The sequence below is a fragment of the Mangifera indica genome, chromosome 7 (genome assembly GCF_011075055.1).
Source record: "Mangifera indica cultivar Alphonso chromosome 7, CATAS_Mindica_2.1, whole genome shotgun sequence".
Lineage (NCBI taxonomy): Eukaryota > Viridiplantae > Streptophyta > Magnoliopsida > Sapindales > Anacardiaceae > Mangifera > Mangifera indica.
In genome coordinates, this window is record NC_058143.1 from 8,456,686 (window position 1) to 8,463,839 (window position 7,154).

Sequence of the window (7,154 nt, forward strand, 5' to 3'; positions counted from 1 at the left end):
ATGTCTTTTTGGAGTCGTGCCTTAGAAATTGCTACCTATACACTAAACCATGTCTCATCTAAATTTATGGATAAAACTCCAAACAAGTTATGGACTAGGGGAAAACCCAATCTAGATTACTTAAGGATTTGGGATTGTGAAACTTATGTTATGAAATTCACTTTGATCAAGTTGAGCATTAAGTCTAAAAAGTGTATCTTTGTGAGGTATTCGAAGGTTACTAAAGAGTACTACTTTTACCAGTCGAAGGAGAAAAAAGTTTTTGTTATTTGTATCGGTATGTTCCTTGAAAAAAAATTTATTCTCAAGAGTAAAACTAAGATGAAAGACAATGTGCATACCTATAAGGCACGTGGTTGTCAAAGGTTTCATTCATAAGTATGACATTGACTATGATGAAATGTTTTTGCCAGTTAGTATGCTTAAGTCTATTAGGATTATACTTATTATAGTTGCATACTATGATTATGAAATCTTTTATATGGATGTCAAGACTGTTTTTTGAATGGTAACCTTGTAGAAGATGTCTATACAGTACAATCTGAGGGTTTTGTTCTAGCTAGACAAGTAGATAAAGTATGCAAGCTACAAAAGCCAATTTATGGACTTAAATAGGTTTCGAGGAGCTGAAATATTTGTTTTGGTAAAGATTTTCGAGAGTTTGGATTCATAAAAAATGAAGATGAACTATATGTGTATAAAAATATTAGTAGGACTGTGATTACATTTTTGATATTATATGTTGATGACATCTTAATTGTTGGAAATGACATATTGAACTTACAATCATAAAGGTTTGGTTATCCAAGTGTTTCCCCATGAAAGACTTAAGAAAAGTAGCCCATGCTCTTAGAATTAAAATTTACCAAGATAAAGAGCATAGACTGCTAGGCCTAAGTAAAACATGTATATAGATAAGATATTGACTAGATTCTATATGGAAAAGTAGTTTACAAAACTTCGGTCAATCAGATGTGATATGACACTTCCATGGTGTCTACGTGGCACTAGTCGTTAGATAATTTAAAGCAAAATTCAATTGACCAGATTGAATTCAGTCAACCAAATTTCTAAAAGCTAAAATGCATGACTTTTAGATAATTTGAAAGCTACCATCAAAGAATTTGATTGGTCAAATTTAGTCAACCAAATTTTTTATATACCCTCTAAATTTTTGAAAATTTACATTTCACCCTATAAACATTTGAAAAGTGACAATTTAACTCATTTTTGAAAATTCTTTCAAAACTAACTTTGAGATATGACAAAGTAGTTCATAAAACTTCATGATTTTAAATAAGTTAATAAATTTTGATAAAAATTTCCTTAATCCAATAAGTTTGAAAATAACATTTTAACTCAAAATGTGAAAGATATGTGAATAAATTTTTAAGTGAACTTTTACATGTAAATAAATATTTTAATCAAAACAAATGCTTCCAAATTACAAACATATCTACCTAAACTTAAGTTTTTCTTCAAATCTTCAAGAATTCTTTACTTGAGTCTTGTCTTTCATTTTCATCTTAAAACTCCTTTAAATGCATTTTATGAATTCTTGCAGTCTAAACTAACACTCAAGTAAAGTCATTAGTCAATATCCTTAGGAACATATTAGTTTGTTATCATCAAAATAAAAGTATAATGACTCCTTGAGTCAACATTAAGTAGTTTGCTAAGCAAGCTAACAAAGGAAGGAAGAATATGGTATTTCAACCAGGAGATTGGGTGTGGATACACATGCGAAAAGAAAGATTTTCTCAGCAATAGAAGTCAAAACTCCACCCAAAGGGAGAAGGTCCATTTCAAGTCCTCGAGCGAATTGGAGATAATGCCTATCGATTAGATCTTCCAAGTGAGTACAATGTAAGTTCTATTTTTAATATTTTTGACTTATTTTGTTTGATGATGTAGATTTGAGGGCAAATCCTTCTAAAGAAGGGGGAGTGTTGGAGACATTATCAGAGCACTGAGCCACGGGGTTCATCCACTTCAAATACTAATAGGACTAATTATGAGGAATTAAGCCAAGAAGTTGCAATAACCTTAAATTGACTCATGGAAGAGCTTTGATCCAAGTCAAGCATCATGAAGACCAATTTGGTCAAGGAAGACACTGAGGGACTAATTAATTTGATCCAATTCTCAGTTTAAGGAGGAGTAGAGGAATCAACCATAGGGGATAAAAGCTCAATCCAATTAGATTAAAGAATATTATCTTTTTAATTTGAGAAATGTTATACATACCTACTTTTGGGTATACAAATAAGTACTCATATGATGAAAACCCAGTAGGATGAAAACCAGAACAATGAAATATAATATTTAATGTCCTGTAAAGAGGGTTGAACGTGCTTAAACTATCTTATTAAAAACCTTACAAGGAAAACCCAGTAGGACAAAACTTAATGAAGGAAAAAAAGTACAGTGCATATTTCGTCCAATATGTGATAAACTTCAAAACGTTTTCTCCCCCTAAAAAATGCTCACCCTTTTGGTAGTGAGATTAATTTGGTTGCTTGTTGAGCTAATGCATATTGATGTTATACACTAACTTTTCAAATGTTAATGTCAGTAATGTTTTGTTGAACAAATCTATAAGATTCTCACTGGATCGTATTTGTTTGATATCAATCTTTCTACTCTTTTAGAACTCATAAGTGTAAAAGAACTTTGGTGAGATATATTTGATTCTATCTCCTTTGATGTATCCATCTCTAATTTGGGCAATACATATTGCATTGTCTTCATATAATATGAAAAGTGTGTCCTTTTGTAGAAGAAAGACTACATGTATTCTGTATATGATGAATAACAGACCATAACCATAAGCATTATTGACTAACTTCATGAAGAGCTAGAATCTCTAAATGATTTAAAAATGTTCCAACTAAAGTTTGTTTAGTGGAGCGTCAGGATATTATTATGTCATTATAAGTAAAAACATATCTCATCTATGAATGGGGCTTTATAGGGATAACCAACATTTGTATATCCAATCAAACTAGAATTTTTAGGGGATTTGACATAATAGAATAATCCTAAATCTCTAGTTCCATATAAGTAACAAAGTATATGTTTGATTATATTCTAGTGGTAAAGGGTTATTACAAAGCTAAATCAGTCCAACAAATCGACTACGAAGGATATATTCGGCATAATATATTAGGCCAAATATAATAAGACTTCAATGACATTAAGATACTGTACTTTAGGACTACATAACTTTTTATCTTTTTCTTTAAGATAAAATGGATTCTTTTTCGGATCAAGAGGTCGAATAACTATTAGGGTGCTCAAAGGACGAGCCTTGTCCATATTAAAACATTTTAATAATTTTTCAAAATACGCTGATTGATGAATAAGTATTTCATTTGAATTGTACTAGATCTATAAACCGAGATAATATTTTGTTTTCCCCAAATCTTTCATCTCAAATATTTAGTAGTTTTTAAGAGTTTTTCAAGAGTCCCAATTAAATTCATATTATCAACATAAATTGCTATAATGACAAATCTTGATTTTAACTTTTTGATAAAGACACATGGGCATATAGGGTCATTCACATAACCCTGTTTTTTTAAATAGTATAAGCCTTCTTCCGAAGGCATTACTAGTTACATAGATGAATTATGCACCGTTTTCACTCATGGTTTCAATTTGGTAACCATTTTTTTATATCTTTAAAACTAAGTAGATTTCTTATGAATTTACTTAAATATAATGCATCATTGATGCTTAATTTGGTCACATTTTTCAACAAAATTGTGGCTCTTTCAGAACCTTCAATCAAATTTATTGATCCTGATATAGTGTTTACTTTAGCTTCAATCAATGCTAAAGTTAAGAAAAATTTCTTTTTCCTAAGCATTGTGTGCATTATCTACCAAAAATATGTTTCCATTATCAACTTTTGAAGTCAACGCTTCAATTTTGGAGTTCATATCCTTTAATTTAAAAATTACATTAGTCATAACGTACACAAAATATTGAAAGGAAGAAGAACATGATAATAAAACGTAAAATAATATTCATGACTCCAAAATAATTATTATATGATGGATTGGCCTATATTTTTATTTTGGAAATAAGTTTTGAAACGTCAAGATTCATTAGATTGATAGGATTTAACTTATCAAAAATTTAATTCTTACGTATACTTAATACAGATGCATCCAATGTTTTTGTGTACTACAGGTACACAACTAATGATATTTATGATCACGTTTATTGTTTTGTGGTTTATTCTATATTATTCTTTATTTCGTTTCAATCTTAGTCCACTTTTGGTGGTATGATTGAGATTTTTTATTATAACCATTTTTAGATCGAAAATTAGTTCATCCATGATTTTATTCACACTATGATAACTACTTTTGGTAGTTGTGTTTGTTAGAGTATGCCCTAGAAACCAATCACTTTATCGGTTTCAAGAAGATATATCATGTATATACATTTATTCATAAAAGGAAGAGTTCGATTATATGTCACATGTTTATTGCATCACTCTTACATATATGTTTTAGTTGGATATTACATCCATATTAGCTACATACATATGACATGTGAGAGGTCCCAATGAGTTTCAATAAACATCATCAAATTGTTCCCTACACAAGTAATAAATTTGGGCAATAGTATTTCATAGTAGATGTGTGCTATATCACCATAGTATATCAGTGGATGATATTAAACATGTAATATATTTGGGCAATAGTATTTTATAGTAGGCATGTGCTATATCACCATAGTATATCAGTGGATGATATTAAACATAGTGAATGTACACATGGGTAAATAATAGAACGGTTTGATGGTTGAAGAACTGATAAAATGTTGTTATATTATATTGTTTTATTGAACGTGATCGCTAAATGATGATCACATGGGCATTAATATGTAGTCAATGATACATCGTAAATCATACTAGTGTATAAATCCTTTGAACTGAGATATCATGGTTATACTTCATTCCGAAACATATGATTCATATAATGTATACCATGAGGCTAATCATGTCCTATTTAGAAGTCGATTTGATCATATGTTACTTGAGCGAGAGGATAAGTAATGATCATATAGGGATCTATCGATTCGACTGCTCTGAAGTTCCTATGTAACTATCAAGAAACATGAAAATCTAAGACACTGGCCAATGTAGATCCATATGAAAAGAGTTTTGATATGGCACATTCAGATGTATTACTTGATATTCAAAGATATTAAATATTGAATTTTGACATTCCATGAATCTAAGTTTAATTGGGATGTAACAATTGAGGGATTAGACTACATAGTAAGTATGAGTAAGAAAGGTTCATTTGACATTATGTGAAACTTGTACGTGATGTAGGGGTCATAGGACATTGCTAGATGACACCACATGATCAGTGGGAGCTTCATTTCGTAGCGAAAAAAGAAGTATGTCTATTAATGATAGTTTTAGGTTATACAATGATATAATGAAATGTATCGTCTGATATAGGACCCACGATTATGTCACTATGAATCTTGAAGGTCACACCCATATTTCAAGAAAGAAAATGGTGTTATGAAAATGAAAATATTTATCCACGGTTGACTAGCACTTTCCGAAGATAAAAATGGTGTTTTTCAAATAAAATTCCTAAAATGGAAAAATTATCATTTCATACTTTTTAAATTGTTTAGAAAGCTGAATGAATAATTTTGGGCACAAATTATTCAACATATGTCAAATTACAATTTACTCTTAATTATCAACCAATAAGAAATGGACACATGATTTAACTTGATTAATATCAAGTTTAGGCTTAAAATGGGAGAGAAGAATTGAAAGGAAAAAAAGTTTTTCCTTTTCTTCTTCCTTTAGCCTTGAAAGCCTTCGTTTTTCTTCTTGAAGGGTGCAAGTCAAGAGATCACTTATTTTAATGATTCAGACTTCCTAACTTCAAATTAAATTACAAGGGTCAAGGTAGGTTACATATTTCTTTGCTTTATTTCTTGAAACAACATGTAAATTTCATATTACCATTGTTGCATATGATGTGAACATGATTTAAATTATTTAATTTTGTTACCAAAATCCTACAAATGGTATCAGAGCAAGAGTTTGATCATTGAATGACAAGAATATGTCTTACTTTTAGGTGTTTAGAAGTGTTAGTAAGCAAAACCTAAGATATAAGTTTTGTTATATGTGATTGGTTCAAATCAAGTATACATATGTTAATAGGAATGTCTTAATAGCATCTAAGAACCTTTAAGTTGTTGAAATTGTGTTGGACAAATTTTGACATAAAACTCCTAATTTTGGAAATTTGGGTGTTTTTGAAATTAATGGTTTAATTATGTTTTATACATAATTGTCATGATATTCACATGAATTTTAATCTTGACTTCACATGGAGATGTGTTTTTAAGAAAATTAGTTTGTGACTTAGTGAAGGGTATGAACAGGTTGACATGATTTCCATGTGTTTGGTTGATAGAAATAACATTCAATGTTGATTGAACTGTTATTAATTCATTAAACTAGTATTTGACTTGGTTTGAATGAGATTCTTGATAGCTTGGTTTGGATAAATTACATTATGTGTAACCTTATTCATGCTTGAACAATAATCATATGTTGAGATGGGTTAAGTTTGAGTGATGAATGATTCATATATTTCATGATTTGGTGAAATGCATGACACTTGTGAATTTGGTTCACATTAGGCATGTGTTGTGTATTTACTTTATAACTTGTTATTATAAAACCTTTTTCATGTTTAAGTATGAATTGAAACCTGTTTGGTGAAATTTTGGTGAACTTGGAATGTTTTGGAAACATTAAGAGTTAAGGTTTTATGTTTGGTTTCAAGAAAAATGTAATTTTAATATATATATATATATATATATATATATATATATATATATATATATATATATATATATATATATATATATATAAAATTTTGTTTTAATTACTTTGTATACTTGTTATGGTTTGATCTAGTAAACACCAAACATGGGATGTGTTTATGTTTTAGCAAACTTGAATAAAGATCATAAAGAATGGTAAATCACTTGTTAAGTTTACCAAATTACAAATTTAATTTCTAAGTTTGAATATTTGACCATGGTGTTACAAATATGAATATGGTGCCCACAATGTCATGTTATTATAGGTA